At 43.4% G+C, this 18,383-nt stretch overlaps 1 protein-coding gene across 1 annotated transcript in view; it reads left to right on the top strand.

The window, feature by feature from the left end:
• Nucleotides 1-18,383, top strand: part of SIK3 (SIK family kinase 3) — a gene marked incomplete in the record, with an annotated part of 4,425,276 nt that overhangs the window by 1,279,589 nt on the left and 3,127,304 nt on the right.

Genomic DNA, 18,383 nt, shown 5'->3' on the forward strand with positions numbered 1-18,383 from the left:
GGACGTGGTACTGCATTTACTTTTTTTACATTCATTTCTTACAACTCAAGTCTGTTTTTGGCTTGTATGCATGTGTAATTAGTCTTTGGACTTTGGGTAATACCATTTTTTATTCAATTTGTTAAGGTTTTATACTTTATATTGCTCTTTAGCTACAGTTGAGCCTGTTCTTTCATAAAAATTTTCCATATTCAAACATTTTTATAATCCCATTCCCCTTTTTTTCATTTATTACCAATTTAATATAATGGATTTGAATTGGATCTTGGCCGGGCTTTCTTTTGATAAAGAAGATTTGGGTATTTTTGGGATAGGTCAACAGCCTAATGACAACAGTTTGAATACTATTGAAAACCCACAAACCCATTGTGACAGGTTATTTCAACAATTGAACAGAAGCCTGAAAACACCAAGATCTAATGTATGGCACCTTAAATTATTTAAAACATATATGGCCAAAGGGATAACCCCTAGAGGGCTTAGAGTCAAAATTCAGCCATTAGTCACTGAATTGGATGAGCAATTAACCAGTGAATGGTTGACAATACAACAAAATTGTTCCATGAGATTTGTGGAAACATTATCCAGATACTTTGAGCGGATCATTGATAGGGAAATCACCAATGTCAGCAAACTATGTGATGAAAGCAATCAGTACATGGATCAACCATTTTGTTCTACCCAATTGTCCAAACTCAGTTCAGATTTATTAACCTTTGAACAACAGCTTAAAGATGGGAAACTCAAAAAATTTCAAAGGGATCAAACTGACTATGACAAAGGCCATCCTTTTCAACACACTAGACATGTCAGGTTTGAAGGAGGCTATAACAAAACCAATACCACCCCCAAACGCAAACAGCCCAAGTCCATTCTTAGAAAACGAAATACATACATTGACTCATCTGGGGGAGATTCTTCTTCTGGTACAGATTTGGACACACAGCAGACCCCAGACTCTTCCACCCCCAAACATAACAACAGTACGGTCCCTTTAGGCCGTACAAGAGGGGAGGCAGAAAACATCGGAAAAATAAAAAGTTTGGAGGGTCTAATGGAACTTTTGACGAACAAATAAATATTGGTCCTAGTACAAATGTATTAAACATTTCTGATGTAACATTATCTGACTCACAAACTACTTTGTTGAATAAAGGTCTTTCTTTTATACCAGGTTTTTTTTAGTTCCAGAAGACACATTTGCACAAGATGTGATAGCATTTTGTAGATTGCTCAATTTAAAATTGTATTTTCATGATAATATCTCTGATGGTTTAACTGTTGATACATTTAAATACCACAAATCCACCTTTGTCCCACCAATGCATCCCTGTGCGAGTCTTTTTCAAAACAGTGTTCTCAAAGATTTACATTTTACATCCAGTATGACTCACCCCAGGTCTAATAATCTCTCAAACTCTGATATGTCATCTCTACAGGAACTTTCCAACAACAAGAATTTGTTAATTATTTCCGCGGACGAAGGTGGTGCTGTGGTTGTCATGAATTGGGCACAATATGATGCTGAGGCTAGGAGACAATTGGATGATGCCAGATACTTCACTAAAATGCCTCTTGATCCGTCATCTATGTTTAAACAGCCTGGTCTGCAAAGCTATGGAAAGAATCATTATGGAACTCATAAACAGAGACATTGGGGACCTACAGACACTTGACCCCACCCAGTTCGGCTTTGTAAAGGGCAGATCCTGCCTTTTGAACCTGGTTGACTTTTTCGAAACAGTCACTAGAGCCATTGATGAGGGCAAAGCAAGTCCATACAGCCTACCTGGACTTGGCTATGGCCTTCGACACAATACCCCACTCAGGCATCATAGATAAGCTCAACAGCTTTAATGTAAACCCTTATGTCACTAGATGGGTTGCAAACTGGCTAAAGGACAGAACCCAAAAAGTTAAAATTGCTGGAGCAATGTCAGACTCAAAGCCAGTCACAAGTGGTGTCCCACAGGGATCTGTCCTGGGACCCCTCTTGTTCGGCATTTATTTCTCAGATGTTAAAGCAAACATGGGAGGGTTGTGGCTGACAAAGTTCGCAGATGACTGCAAACTAGGCGCCATAGTCGATACACCAGCGGACACATACATCCTACAAAAAGGCCTCACAGAAACGGGCAACTGGTGCCGGAGTCATGGCCTTAAACTAAATGCCAAAAAATGTATAGTCATCCCCTTTGGGAAAAAACAGAGTACCCACAAATTATCACATAGGCAGCAACCCACTGAGTACAGAAAAAGTAATCAGAGACCTAGGGACCCAAGTCGACAGCGACCTCTCATTTGACACCCACGTTGCCAAAGTGGTTAGAAAAACATTCTACCTTGCACACCTTATCATGAAGGGATTCACATCCAGATCCAAGGATGTCATTGTACCCCAATACTCCTCCCTCATCAGACCCATGATTGAGTACAATGCCCCATTTGGTATGTACCTCACACGGCATTTGCAACAGCTGGAGAGACCACAAAAGTACCTCACCAAGAGGATCAAGGGTCTCCAACATGTCTTATTCTGCCAGACTAAAGAAACTCCAGCTCTATTCAGTAGCATACCGCCTGCTCAGAGGTGATCTCTGCCTGAAGTACAAGGCCATGTCCAATCAGGAACTGATGGACATGCTCCACCTCAAAAAATCCAAATCCATCAGAACCACGAGAGCTAAAGACTTAAACCTCGGCACAAGTATGAATAGGACATGCTGGAGGGATAGATTCATAACCCAGAGGCTTCCCATGCTCTGGAACAAGATCCCAGTTCATGTTAGGCAGAGCCCCTCACTGACTCTCTTCAAGAGAAATCTTGATGAGTGGATGGGAGATCGTACGTTTACCCCAGGGGTCACATCTTTGTCACTACTAGACAGGGGCACAGTAAACTAATTCTATTATATAAGGGGACCTTCACTGTGTCACTACTGGACAGAGGCACAGTATTCTAAATCTATTCTGTGCATTTTGTACCATTTTATGGGGTGGCGAAAGCCACATCACTATGGCTAGGCTTACAAATGCCCCAGGGCAGATAGCCTAGTACTAAACTATGAAATTGATGTATTTTTGGATTCAGCAGTAGAAAATGTCACCATCACACAAAACACTAAAAATCATCTTACATTTTCAGATCCAAACAGTCAATATATTTATTTTCTGCCAAAGATTCATAAAGATCCTCAGAATCCCCCCGGGTCTACCAATTGTGGCAGGCAATGGTTCTTTAACCTAACCATTATCAGAATTTTTAACTAAACATCTAAAACCATTATTGAGATGGGTAACATCCAGAATTCAAGATACCACAGAATTCTTAGGGATTATAAATGAAATGCAAATAGAGGATCATTGGTTGCTATGCACATTAGATGTTTGTGCATTATATACCAATATACCACATTGGGCTGGGCTTGATGCCATTGAATACTGGTTACAAAAATCTGAGCTATACAAACCCGGCTTTCACACTTTCTTCATTTGTTTGACTGAACACGTTCTCACCAAAAATGTTTTCTTCTATGGTCAGCAATGTTATCTCCAAATACGGGGTACTGCAATGGGTGCATCATTTGCTCCCATATATGGCATACATAGAAGAACAAATTATCTATGATGTTACACAAAACATTTACTTGGGGGAAATTGGTATATGCCATAGATATCTGGATGATTGCTGGATGGTGTGGAGGTCTGATGTTGAATACTTGATGGAATTTGTGGAGTATCTCAATGACAATAATTGGGGATGTGTTGATCAGCAGGAATGATGACAACACTCTTCGTACTGAAGTATTCAGAAAGTACCCAGAATATAACACCCTACTCCACGCATCCAGCTTTCATCCAGCCCATATCACTAAAAATATTCCCAAGTCTCAGTTTACTAGGATGAGACGTATTTGTTCAGACGAACATACCTTTGAATTCTTTCGCAAAGATTTGTCTCATAGGTTTCAAGAAAGAGGTTACAGCATGGGTTATGTACACACGGCAAGCAATTATGCTGCAAATTTAGATAGAGAGAACCTTCTCAAATACAAACAAAAATCACAACACAAAAATAACACTTTACGGTTTATTACCACATATGGTAGGAATACCAACAGTCTTATTGATGCCATCAGATGACATTGGAACATTCTCTTAGCTGACAATTTTTTGTCACAACATTTATCTGACAGCTGCAAGTTCTCATTCAGAAAAGGGAAAAATCTTGGATCTTATATCAACCTTTACAAACATCAACATGATTCCATTAATCACAATATGATCCAAACTTCCATTTTTGGAGACAAGTTAGTTGGCTGTATGCCATGTGGCCACTGCAGCCATTGCAAACGTGTTGAAGACTAAACAATTTTCTAGTAGTAATTGTGGGATCATATTTGATATCAAGTTTTTTGCAAACTGCAGCACAGATTGGATCATATATATGGCTTCCTATAGCTGCCATGCATTTTACATAGGACAGACATCTAGACCCCACAGATTCCGCATTTCTGAACACCTTAGTGATGTTAAATGTAAAAGGATGAGCAATGCCCTTTATAAACACACTTTAAAACATACCACAGCAACATTTCATTTTACCATTATTGATAAAATAGTAGGTGACAGATCCAACAAATCTGGATGGCAAAGTAAATTAAATGCAAAAGAGAAAAAAATGGATTGTGAAATTAGGTGGACTGTTCCAGCCTGGTCTTAATGAATATTTATGATCTGAAACATTCATGAATATTCATGAGCTCACCAGTGAAAAATTATGATTAATTATTTGTAAATGTATATAAGAACTTCAAGATGCTTTTGTAAACTAACACCGATGAAGGCTAGGTTAATTTCATAGCCGAAACAGGTGTGTTATTTCTTGTTTCTTATTTTATTAAATTATTTACACAGCTCACAGTTGCTGGCTTTTGCTTTTGGTCCACAGTGTTGTATTGAACCGTGCAATCACTTCCATGCAGGGGAATTCTTTTTGGGATGCTTTTTCCCAGGGTCTTATTAAGGCCTTGATGGCCTTGAAGCCTTCCTCTACTCTCCCTCTTCCTTCACTTCCTGTCCTGTACAGGCTAATGGGACTCAGGTTCTTTCTTCTGATTCTGAGGACTCTTCCTCTGATGAAGAGATTCTTGCATATTCTACCCAAATAACCTCTCTAGAATGTGCATCACCAGAGGAGAAATCTAATGGGGGGATTCCCTGCTTGAAATTTCTTTCAGAACGACCATTAATAAAATGAGGGAGTTTTTCAAATGGGATTGTTCCCAGATTTCTGATGAAAAAAAAAGGTGGTATGACCTGCAGATGAAGGTCCCTTCACTCTCTGCAGTGCCTCCAGTCCTTCCAGCTTTCCTGGATACCTTTGCCTCCTCCTCCTCCTCTTAGTCTCTAGATTCCCAGGCTCCTGCCCATAGAGGCCAGACAGATTTTCTGTAAGTGTCCCTCTGCTGGTCCACCTGTTGTCTCTGTAGCCTCTGATAAGTGTTCACTTTTGTCGCCTTCATCCAAACTTTTACCATCTGATAAGGAGAGTAAAATTCTAGAGAGACTGGGTAAGAAGGTTTACACCTCTTCCACTTTAGCTATCAAAGCAATTTATTACCAGGCTTATATGTCTAGGTATTCCTTGGCCTTGCTTTCTTAGGCTTTGCGAGGTTTTGTTCATTTACCAGACTTTGAGGTTAAAACACAGGTCCTCTCCCTTTTGGCTGCCTCATCTGAAGTAGCTAGACTTTCTATTAAGTGCAGCTATGATGCTGTTGAGGCATCTTCCAGAGTTGCTGCATCTGCCTCTGTGCTTGAGACATTCATGGCTGAGACTTCAACCATTACCTGATGATATGAAGGCAAAATTACTTGATGCTCCTTTGTACAAGTCTACTCTTTTTGGATCTGCAGCTGCAGAGTTATTTAAAACTCTGCAAGAAAAAAGGAAGGAGCTCTACGATTTGAAGCACCTGTTTGCCTCTCCTGTTCCTAAATTACATAGAAACTCCCCTGTCAAAACAGTTTTTGTTTGGAGTCCAGGTCATTCTTCTGCATCTACATCTGCTCCTAGGTCTAAGAAATCAGCTAGGAGACCTCAATCCAAAACTTCTGCTTCAGCTCCTCCAGCACAGCAGCCCTTTCAGACCAGGCCCAGTTCTCTCTGACTACCATCAGTTTGTTCCAAGTCATACTCCTGTATCTTTTCGCCTTTCTGTTTTTTTCCAGCCCGGGCGAGGATCGTTCAGAATTCCTGGGTTCTGTCTGTCATCCAAAAAGGATACTTTATGACTTGGGAAATCTCCCTCCTCTTATGAGGAATTCCACAGCCTTCTTCCAGTCAACTGCAGTTGTTACCGGAGCTCCTATCTCAGTTTCTTTCTCAAGGCACTATTCAAAGTGTTTCACTGGATCAGAGAGGCAGAGGTTTTACTCAAGAATGTTTCTGGTTCCAAGAAAGGATGGCCCTTGGAGACCAGTTCTAGCCTCTCCCACTTGAACACTTTCCTGGAAGTGTCATCTTTCAAGATGCTGTCCCTACAGATGCTCTCTCCTCTCATTTCTCCTCAGTCTTTCATGGTTTCCTTAGACCTCAAAGATTCTTATCTTCATATTCCCATTCATCTTCAATACAGGAAATGTTTGCGTTTCGCTGTGGGTTCTTTGCTCTTTCAGTTATTTGCCTTGCCCTTTGGTTTTTCCATTGCCACAAGGGTATTCACAAAGTGCTTGCTCCCTATCATTGCCTTCTTGAGGGTTCAGGTATATCCCTATATGGACAGTGTTTTTTTTCTAGCTTCGAACTCAAAACATATGCCTCAAATCCTTCTGGTGGCCATTCATCTCCTCCAAAGCCTGGGGTTCACAGTAAAATTTCAAGAAAATCCTCTCTGACTCATTCACAGATCACATCTTCCTAGGGTGCAGGTTCAGGGCAGACCTGATAATGGTTTTCCTACCAACAGACAAGGTGTTCAGAGTCTTACTACATTCATGGAAAGCCTTCTGCCTCTTCCTTCCATCTCAGCTGGGAAGTTCCTAAGACTTCTTGGGTTCATAGCTTCCGCTATTCCCAATGCTGCCCTTTGCAAAGCTTCACGTGAGGAAATTTCATTGGTTTCTAGAGACAACTTGGTCTCAGCATGCCCACTCTCTACAGGTTCTGATTCCTCTGCTCCCCTGCCTGGAAACAGAGATCCTGTGGTTGTTTCAGCACCTTTCTGTAAATCCAGGCCATCATCTTCTTTTGCCCCAGCCTTCTCAACAACTTTTCACAGATGCCTCAGACACAGGCTGGAGGGCAGCCATTGCTTCAAGGAAAGTAGAATCTCTGGTTTCCATCCCAAAAGAGGGGGAGCACATCAACATCAGAGAAATGAGGACTCTGATTCTGGTTTTGCAGACTTTTCATCCTCTCTTTCAATCAGGTGTTCCGAAGATTTTTACAGACAACACTACTGTTCTCTGGTACATAAACGGAGGGCACCAAATCTTACCTTCTTTGCAGGTTAGCTCTCAGGACATGGGAAATGGCAATTTAGTACAAGCTAGCCCGTCATGCTGTCTACATACTCTGTGCTCAGAACTCTGACGGACACTTTAAGCAGAACCATGACGCACTCCCACGAATGGATGCTTCACAGGGATGTGTTCCTGGATCTGGTCCACCAGTGGGGTACTCCTCATTTGGACCTCTTTGCCTCTCTAAACAGACAACTTCCTCTATTTTGTGCCAGACTCCCACATCCTCTGGCTTGGAAGGTGGACCCCATTTCCTTTTCATAGAGGGGGTGTTTCTTTATGCATCCCCCCTTCCCTGTCATTCAAAAAGTCTTGCTGAAAATTCAGCAGGATAAGCCAAAAATCTTGTTGGTGTCTCCCTTTTGGCCAAGACAGCATTGGTCCCCCCTTCTGCATCTAGCCAAGGACCATTACCACAAGTTAACTCTCCGAATGATTCTGCTCACAAAGGATAAGGGATCCTTGCTTCATCCACATTTGTCAACATTATAAATGACCCTGTGGGTGATCAACTTCTAATCCCTTTCAGGCACATTTTTTCTCAGGAAGTGCTTCGGGTTTTGCAGGAGGCCAGGAAACCCAATCCTAGAAAATCTTACATTTCCAGATGGAGCAGATTTTCTATCTGGTGCCTTTCTAGAAGTCTAGATCCACTTTCCATGGACATTCCAGTAGTACTTTTTGTGTGAATCAACAGTAGCTTGTCATATTCCTCAGTGAAAGTCCACTGTTCTGCTCTTTCTGCTTGTCTGCCATTATCACCTTCTTTAGCTTCCAGATTGGAGGTAAAACTTTTTCTTAAAGGTGTCCTACATATTAAGCCTCACAGGAAACCAGTTCCACCTCCTTAGGATCTTATGTCTTAGAGAAGCTAACTGTGGCCCCTTTTCAGCCTGCAGCTTCTGCTTCTCTAAAGTTTTGTACTTGGAAAACTGCTTCTGGTAGGCTTGACTTCTGCTAGGAGGTTTCTGAGAGTCAGGCTTTGATGGCATTCCTTCCTTTCTTGGTTTTCCACAAAGGCAGTTTCTTTGTGTACCAACCCTTCGTTTATGCCTAAGGTGGTGATCGAAATGTCTCTTAATCTATCCAATTGCCCACTTTTTTCCCTTCTCCTCAATTCTCTAGTGAAAGGATTTTGTATACATTGGGTGTACATAGGCAACATAGATTTTAATTAGATAAGACTAAAACTATCAGGAAAACAGATCAGCTTTTTGTGTCTTTTCATCCCAGAACTCTGGGTTTACTTGTTTCTAAACAATTTCCTCTTGGATTTCTAAGGCTATTGTGTTTTGTTATGATTTTCATGGTAAATCTTTGGCTGCTTTTGTTAAAGCCTATTCCACTAGATCTGTTGCTTCTTCAGAGGCTTTCTTTAAAGGTCTGGATACTAATTCTATTTTGGAGGCTGCTACATGGTCTCCTGTGCACACTTTCACCAAATATAACAAGTTAGACACAATTTCTGTGTCTAGAGCAGGATTTGCTAGAGCCATTTTCCATGGCTTTTTGAAAATTCTTCAGTGCATACTTCTGCTTCTTCCACCTTCCAAGGTTCCTACTAAGCTTTGATACTCTCCCATATGTAAAGAGTACTGCAACATTGAATAGAAGGACATGGAATAGTTGTGTAAAATATTACCATAACCATAGATGCCCTTCTGTTCTATGTTTCAGTACTCTGTCCCACTCGCCTTCCCCCCGCTGCATCTTGTCCCTTCCTTAGATGGCTTCTTTATCTCCTTAGGACTGCTGTTCCTCATGGGGCATTCTTGATGTTCATCGTGCTATGCTGCTGCAGTCATCACACTTGGGTTATCCTGCCGTCAGGCGGTCCCGCAGTCGGCCAGATTTCCAAAGCCTTGGTCCAGCGTCGGTTGTCGTCGCTTCTTCCCTGACGTCAGTGCGGCAGGGGTATAAAAGAGGCAGCCGACGCCATTTTCTTCAGTCTTTCTTGCCACGCGGTGCCCGAAGCAGAAGCAGTTTGCAAGTGCCGGTCGGCCAGCTCCTGAGATTTCCGAACAGAATTTCAGCCGAAGTCTTCTATAAAGCTAAGTACCCCGTTGGGGAAACTTTTCTTGCCTCAGACCGATGTCAGACAAAGTTAATAATTGTATTTCTTGTAGGAAGCAAATACCTCATAAGGATTTTCATTCCTATTGTATTCCTTGCCTAGGCCCAGACCACGACGTCTCTGGTTGTCGGTTTTGCGCTAGGTTCAATAAACGCACTATCAAGCATCGGTCTAATACCGCCCGACATTATTTTGGTAGAAGATTCAATTATATTATGTCGTCGGAGCTACCGACATCAGCTATGATCAAAAAACGCAAGGACAAAGACAGGCAGCCTAGGCCTAGACCAGATACCGAGGTCTCAGTTAGGCCTGCCGCCGGATCCCCGGTACTCGGTGAGGCGCCTACGCAGCCCCTGACTACCGCGGATTTAGAATATACGACTACCTCTCAGACAGAGACTACCGGGCCTCTGGAGCCCGATCCTCCTCAACACGCGGACGCCAGCCCCGCCGGCGATCCGAATACTAGGGACAGGCCTTCGGCTTCCGAAGGTGTATTTAAACCGACGACTCTCTCTGTAAAGTCCTATGCGAAGCTTAAAGTGATGACGAAGGTTAAAAAAACGGGTTCACAGACTACCACGCAGGCCCCTATGCCTATAAAACAGATGCTCAAAATGGCGGAGGACCTGATTACCCTTATCAGAGGTTCACAACCCCGTCCTGACAAAAGGCCTAGACTGGAGGAAGAATTCCCTCCTCCTGACCAGGAATCCATTTCCTCAGCAGACTCAGAGGAACAGGATTACCCCTTCCCTTCCTACGAAGACTCAGATGCTGAAGAGTCTATCTTCTCTGTTTCTCCTCCTGAGGACTTTTCTTTTGGGGAAACCCTGCACACCATGAGAGAGCATTTCCACTGGGAAGGACAAGATTATTCTGATTCCAAGAAAAGACTCTGAGTTTCTTCTTCTTCTTCCTCAGCATAGACCCCTAGCTATCCCTCCAGTTTTAGACATTCTTGATGATGTTTATAATGAATCTAGTCTAAATCCAGATTCCTTACCACCAGCACCAGTTAGGCCAGACAGATACTATCGAGTTCCTGACTCTCACAAGTTTTTGTATAAAAGCCCTCCAGCAGACCCAGAAACCATTTCCCAGGGTCCCAAAGGGGTTAAGGCCTCTACAGCTAAGAATCCACTACCTGCTGAAAGAGATTCCAGGGCATTAGAAAGATGGGGGAAAAAGGTGTACACGTCTGCCACTTTGGCCATGAGGGCATTAAACTGCCAATTCCACATGATTAAGTACCAGCAGTACCTACTTACTCAGTTAAAACAGAAAATGATCCCTCAAACAGATCAACCAGATTTCAAAGAGATGCAAGATTTGTTGCATGCAGCAGAACAGGTGGGAAAACATACCCTACAATGTGGTTTTGATTCTTTGGAGGCCTCATGTAGAGCAGCTGTTACAGGGTCTGTGATACGTAGACATGCTTGGCTAAAAGAGCAAACTTTACCAGAACATGTCAAAGCAAAGCTACTGGATGCTCCACTGCAAAAGGATGCGTTATTTGGTGTCAAAGCAGAGGAGGTTTTAAAGAAAATGGAAGAAAAGGCAAAATCAATGCAAACAGTTAAAGATTTTTTACAGGTACAACCTCCTCTCTTCAGCAGAAACTGGCCATCAAAGAACTGGTCCTTTCCTGCATCAGACAGACCCCAAAGGGGCAGGTACAGACGCCCTAGGGGCAGAGGCCAGGCACAAGGTCCCTTCAAGCCTAGACAATGGCAAGCAACAACTCAAAGAGGGGGAGACGACAGATCTCAACCCTTCAGGAAGCAAACTCAATGACATTCCTCTTCGCCTGCCAAGCAAAATTGCCCAGGAGGAAAACTGGCTCTTTTTACACAAAACTGGCACATCATAACAAAGGACAAATGGGTTCTGGATATTATTACCCGAGGCTACAGATTTCATTTTCGCACTTTACCACGGATGAGAGGCATGCCAAATCTGCCAACAAACCAATGGGCAGAGGCACAAAGACAAGTTACAGCTCTCATGGACATGAAAGCAATTCAAAAGGTACCTACCAAAGAGCAAGGCCAAGGCTTTTACTCAAGACTGTTTCTAGTACCAAGAAAGGACAAAGCCTGGAGACCCATCTTAGACCTTTCAATTCTAAACACTTACCTGAAGATACCCAAATTCAAAATGCTCACACTACAGCAGCTTCTTCCCATGCTGGGCAAGGAGTCTTGGCTGGTAACGTTGGACCTCCAAGAGGCATACCTGCATGTCCCTATCAGACAAGATTGCAGAAGATACCTCAGATTTTTGGCAGGTACAACGCATTATCAATTCTCTGCATTGCCCTTTGGCTTATCTACTGCGCCCAGAGTATTCACGAAATGCCTGGCATCAGTAATTGCATATTGCAGATAAATAGGGATACAAATCTATCCATATCTGGACGACTGCCTGATCCAAGCGGACAGCAAAGACATCCTACTACAGCATCTGGCGTTTGTAACAAAGTTGCTAAGTTGCCTAGGGTACACAGTAAACAAAAAGAAGTCAAAACTAATACCCTCACAAGAAATAATTTTCCTGGGTGCCAGCTTGAATACAATGGCCCAGAGGGCTTACCTCACACCAGACAAGCAAAAACAACTGGTTCAATACTTCAAAAAGATGGCAACTTTTACCCGGCTGACTGCAAGGAAATTCCTGCAGGCATTGGGGTACATGGCACCCTACATTCAACTAATTGCATATGCAAAGCTGCATATGAGAAAACTACAATGGTACCTAAAAAGTGTATGGTCCCAGCACAGACACAGCCTCGAAGCAAGTATACCTCTCATTCCCTGCCTTCAAAAAGAGTTTCTGTGGTGGGCTCAAGCATGCCAAGCAAACAAGGGTCTCCCTTTTGTCTTACCTCCAGCAAAGCAAACCTTGACAACAGATTAATCAGACTACGCCTGGGGTGCACATATGGCAGGACAATGCATACAGGGCAAATGGTCTGCAAACCAAAGGCATCTGCACATCAATCAAAAGGAGATGCTAGCCATACAAACTGCACTAACAGCCTTCAAAGACCTCTTGCATCCAGGACAACTTCTTATAAGGACGGACAACACCACAGTAATGTGGTACATAAACAAACAAGGAGGAACGCACTCCTACCCATTATGCAGGCAGGCAATGGCCTTGTGGAACACAGCATTAACTTACCAAGTACAACTGCAAGCACAATTCCTGCCAGGAAAGGAAAACATATTGGCAGACGAATTAAGCAGAAATGTAACAGATCCTCACGAGTGGAGACTACACCCACAAGTATTTGCAATGATAATTCAAAGATGGGGACCACCAGACATAGATCTGTTTGCCTCAACCAGCAATTGCCAGCTACAAAAATTTTGTACAAGGACTTATCCCCTGGCCTGGAAAGTGGATGCCCTATCATTCAGTTGGGCAGCATTGTCAGTCTACGCCTTCCCTCCTCTGCCTCTACTGACCAAGGTACTACTGAAAGTCAGATCAGACAGACCACATATGAGCCTCATTGCTCCGGACTGGCCACGTCAGCACTGGTACCCACTACTACGAAACCTGGCTCACAGTCCTCCATGGATCTTACCTCAATTCCCCAAGCTCTTAACAAAACTCTCAGATCCTTCACAGTCAACTCAGGATCTTAAACCTAGCTGCATGGAAGATACCTTAAATTATCAATCAACACTTCTCTCAAAGGACGTCCTGAATGTCATTCTGGAGGCCAGGAGGCCCAACACCAGAAAACCTTACTCAGACAAATGGAAACGATTTTGTGCATGGAACCAGGCCAGAGGTCTAGACCCTGGCATCCCAAACATTCCACAAATACTAAGGCAGTTTCTCAGAGGGGCAAAAAACATAAGACCCCCCAGAAAACCACCAACTCCATCTTGGGATCTAAATTTTGTGCTAGAAAAACTAACACTACCTCCTTTCGAACCAGCCTTTTCAGCAGACCTACAATCATGGAAAACAGCTCTTCTGCAGGCTATCACCTCAGCACGCAGGGTCTCAGAACTACAGGCGCTTATGGCAGTGGAACCTTTCCTCATTTTCCATCAGGACAGAGTGTCTTTACGAACCAACCCTTCCTTCCTGCCAAAGGTAGTTTCCAGTGTGGCGCTCAGTCAGACCATACACTTGCCCACCTTTTATCCAAACCCACAGAATAAAGGGGAAAGACTCCTTCACTCTCTGGACATTCACAGACAGTTGCGTTACTATTTGGACAGGACAAAGGCCTTCAGAAAATCTGACAAACTATTTGTATCCTATGCAGCAGGTTCAGAGGGAAAGCCTATTTCCAAACAGACCATCTCCAAATGGATAGCACATTGTATCCGCTTTTGCTACTCTCACCATGGGAAACCAGTGCCTGCTAATATTAGGTCTCATTCTACCAGGGCTACAGCAACCTCAGCAGCCTTCCTCCGAGGAGTTCCAACAAAGGACATTCTGGAGGCAGCCACCTGGAGTTCAGTGCACACCTTCAGCAAACATTACCACCTTCCACTATACTCAAAAACCAGGGCTGGCTTTGCCACTGCAGTTCTGCAGGGCATCTTAGCTGCTCCTAACCCAGTATAGTTCCTACCACCCAACCATAGCTTTGGGACTCAACCCAAGTGTGATGACTGCAGCAGCATAGCACGATGAACATAGTACAGTTTTGTACCTACCATAAATGTAGATGTTCGAGTGGTTATGCTGCTGCAGTCCAGGTTACCCTCCCTCCATCCCCACTTCCTAACAGGGGTTTCTTTTATCTACAGGTACATCAACCTTCTGGATGCATGTCTATATGGTGTATTTGCTTACATCTACCACTATTGTTTTTTCTTTAAGGTATGGTTTGCAAGCCACTTATTTTGCCTTATTAGATTGGGGCACCTGACATCTGGGGCAAGAAAAACTGAAGAAAATGGCATTGGCTGCTTCTTTTATACCCCTGCCGCACTGACGTCAGGGAAGAAGCGACGACAACCGACGCCGGACCAAGGCTTTGGAATTCTGGCCGACTGCGGGACCGCCTGACGGCAGGATAACCCAAGTGTGATGACTGCAGCAGCATAACCACTCGAACATCTACATTTATGGTAGGTGCAAAACTGTACTTTCTGAGGATGCTACGTGCAGACGTCCTTTTATGGCTGACATTATCAGAGCATATATGCGACGTCCCACATACTGGCAGTGGCTAAAAGCATTTGTATACTGGCCAGGTGTCTGGTCATAGGGTGGAAGACCACCCATATGTATAGAATACTGCAACACAGAAGAGGAGGACATATATGGTTCATAGGTAGGTACTGGGCTATTGGCCCTGGGGCCTATACAAGCCTAGCCAAAAAGGTACCCTGGCTTTCGCCACCCAAGAAAATTATTTTCCTGTGCCCTTGTCAAGCAGAACCACAGAAGTGATCCCTGGGGTGAATTTCCTATTACCCATCCAATCATCAAGATTTTTCTTGGAGTGCTAATGAGGATCTCTTTTTGACATAGATAGGTAGTCTGTTCCAGAGTATGGGAAGTCTCTGGGACAGGAATCTATCCTTCCAGCATGTTCTGTTTATTGTGGTGACAAGGTTTAGGTCCCTAGAGCATGTAGCTCGGAAGGATTGGGATTTCTTTAAATGGAGCATGTCCAACAGCTCTGGGTTTGACATAGCTTTGTATGTTAGGCAGAGATCGCCTCTGAGTAGGCGATATGCGACTGAGTAAAGCTGCCGTTTTTTGAGACGGTCTGCGTAAGGCATCTGTTTGAGGCCAGTAATCCTCTTTATGACGTACTTTTGCGGCCTTTCCAGTTGTTGTAGATGTCTTGTGAGGTACATACCAAAACAGGCGTTGTACTCTGTAATGGGTCTAATGAGTGATGAGTAGAGGGGAACAATGACCTCTTTTTTTCTGGATGAGAAACCTTTTGTGATGAGGTGTGCCACGTAGGATTTCCTGACCACTGTGGCGATGTGATTATCAAAGGAGAGACTGCTGTCCACCTGTGTCCCAAGGTCTCATCACACTTTTGGTGTTAAGTAGACTACCGCCTGTGTGGTAGTTCATGGGTACAGAGTTTTTACCAAAGGGGATGACAATGCACTTTTTGGCATTGAGCTTGCGACCATGGCTTTGACACCAGGCATCTGTCTCAGTTACATCCTTTTGTAGGATGTCCACATCGTTAGGAGTTTCAGTTATGGCTCCTAGTTTACAGTCATCTGCAAATTTAGTTAGCCAAAGACAGTCTGTGTTAGCCTGTACTTCAGAGAAGTAGATACCAAACAGGAGAGAACCCAGCACTGAACCCTGTGGTACTCCACTTGTCACTGGTCTGAAGTCTGATTTGGAGTCTGCTACTTTTACAGTCTGGCTTCTGTCAGTAAGCCAGTTGGCAACCCATCTTGTGACATAGGGATTTATACCTAGGAGACATGATCTGCCTTTTACAATCCCAAACTGTGTGGGGTCCAGAGTTTGGAGATCTCCAAGGTCTTTGTTTGAGTTCCATGATGATACGTTCCAAGGCCTTGCAGACCAGGCTTGTCAGGCTAATGGGGCGGTAGTTGTGCCCCCCCCCCCTTTGTGGAGTGTGATAACCGTCGCGGTGCGCCATTCAATGGGCACAAAGCCTGAGGTGAGGCTATGATTGAACATGGTACTTAGGTGGGGTGCCAGTTCATTCTGTAGTTCATGTAGAAGGCAGCCTGGGATGTTGTCAGGTCCCGTGGATGCTGTGTTCTTGGCTTTGGAGAGTGAAGTTATGGTAACACTTTGCACAACTATTCTTTTTGTCATTTCAGTGAGAAGTTGAGAATATTCTGTTTAAGGAGAGTAATTTGTAGAGTATCGTGTGTTGAATACAAACTCTCGACCTTGTGATGAGCATGTGCAGGAGCAGGATTGGTCAAGATGTTTAAGCAGTGGTTTAAAACTATTGAGTTTGTTGGAGAATTTTATTTCCGTGGGGATACTATTTCAAAGTTTAGCAACATATTGGTAGTAGAGCGAGTCTCCTGCAACATTAGTTAACTTATTTGTAAGTAATAAAAGTTTGTTATTAGAGTGTAGGCCCCTTGCTGGACAGTAGGGCAGTAATAAGTTTGTAGTGCACGGTATTTTTCTGGATGATGAATGAGTCTGTGTGCTGTAGTTAGTTGTGAATGTTAGGTAGTTGTGTAGTTCAAACTAGTTCAGGCCAAAATGGAGAGATTTGTCAGGAGCCCCTCTTTGCAGCATGATTTGGAGTACATTATGACATTTATTAAAGTATAGATTGGTTTGGGTGTCATTGTTACTCTCAGTTTCTAGGGCAGACATGTCTGAACCCAATCCCTTCTCTTCCTATGCTCCTTTCCTGGGTAATGGTGCCATTCTGCATCTCTGACACTTATGCTTTTGATTTTTCATTGCCAAAAATAGCCTCAAATCTCACAGTGGCTTTTGGTTCATTGGTTCAAAACCTCTCTGTTCTGGTCCTTCCTCTGCATCAACTTCTGCTGGTGATGACTCTTGCAGGCACTTCACTGGCATTCATAGTCATGGAGAGGTTGAGCTCTTGATCTCAGTACAGCAAATTAGATGCATCACCTCCTTTGGCCACATCCCAGGGTATTCCTGAGTCTGCTTTATTTGCCACTGATCATGAGCTTCCTCAACCTGTATTGATAAGTTTCACAGACATCCTTTGGAGTCGGACCATTCCTGCTTTCTTTTTGGAGACTCTTAATCCAGGGTGTCAAAGAAAGTGTAAGGTAATGTTCTTAAACTCCTCAGTGGAGTCTGTAATAATGAACCACCAAAAAGTTGCTGTAATACATGAGCTGACAACAGCCGTTATCCAAAAAATACACTAATTCCATTTAAGTGCTTTCATTCTCTACATGGAACTTCCTCAGAACAGTAAAAACCGCTATGCAAAAATGCATAAAAATACTATTTCAAAACAGTTACATGATTACGAATCCACAAGTGTTAAAAACATTTCAGTCAAACAATTAAGATCTAACCACTGTTTTAAGCATTATAATATTTTAACTTCAAGACAGAATTAATAGAGCAAGAGTCATTCAGTCCCAGGTACTTTGTGGCATCTAACCTTAGCTGCCATTCTGACTCCTGTTTCTCCAGGTGTTCTTCCATGTTAACACCTCAGGAATCCTTTCTATACCTGTTCAGTAACTAAAAACCAGAAGTTATGCATGCCCTCTCTTTCCACATGCTTCAGTAGTGCATTTGTACATTTACATTTTCATAGGTTCATAGGATGATACTAGGCTATTGGTCCAGATGCCCTTATAAGCGTAGCCAAGAATTTTGCCCATGTTCCCTCAAATCAGCACCTGTTTTCCCTGTCCAGCAGGGACACAGGTGGGATCCTAGGGGTGTATTTTCTGTTTCCCATCCAATCGTCCAGGTTCCTTTTAAAGAGGCCTAGTGAGATACTCTGCTTGACAGGGAGAGGAAGTCTTCCACAGACGGGGGAGTCTTTGGGACAGAAGTCTGTCCTGCCAACAAGTTCTATTAATGTCACAGACCGGTTTAAGGCCTTGCATGTGGGTTGCCCGAGTGGAGTTTGTCTTATGGATATGCAGCAGCTCCATCAAGGCTGGGTCTGAAATGGCCTTATATGCCAGACACAGGTCACTTCTGAACACTCTGTATGAGACTGAGTAGAGGGACAGGGCTTTTAGCCTATCTGTATAGGATAAGTGTTTGAGACCCTGGATTTTCCTGGTCAGGAACCTCTCTGGTCTCTCCAACTGCT

Source organism: Protopterus annectens, chromosome 8.part0 (assembly GCF_019279795.1).
Source record: "Protopterus annectens isolate FY-2018-M chromosome 8.part0, PAN1.0, whole genome shotgun sequence".
Classification (NCBI taxonomy): Eukaryota; Metazoa; Chordata; order Ceratodontiformes; family Protopteridae; genus Protopterus; species Protopterus annectens.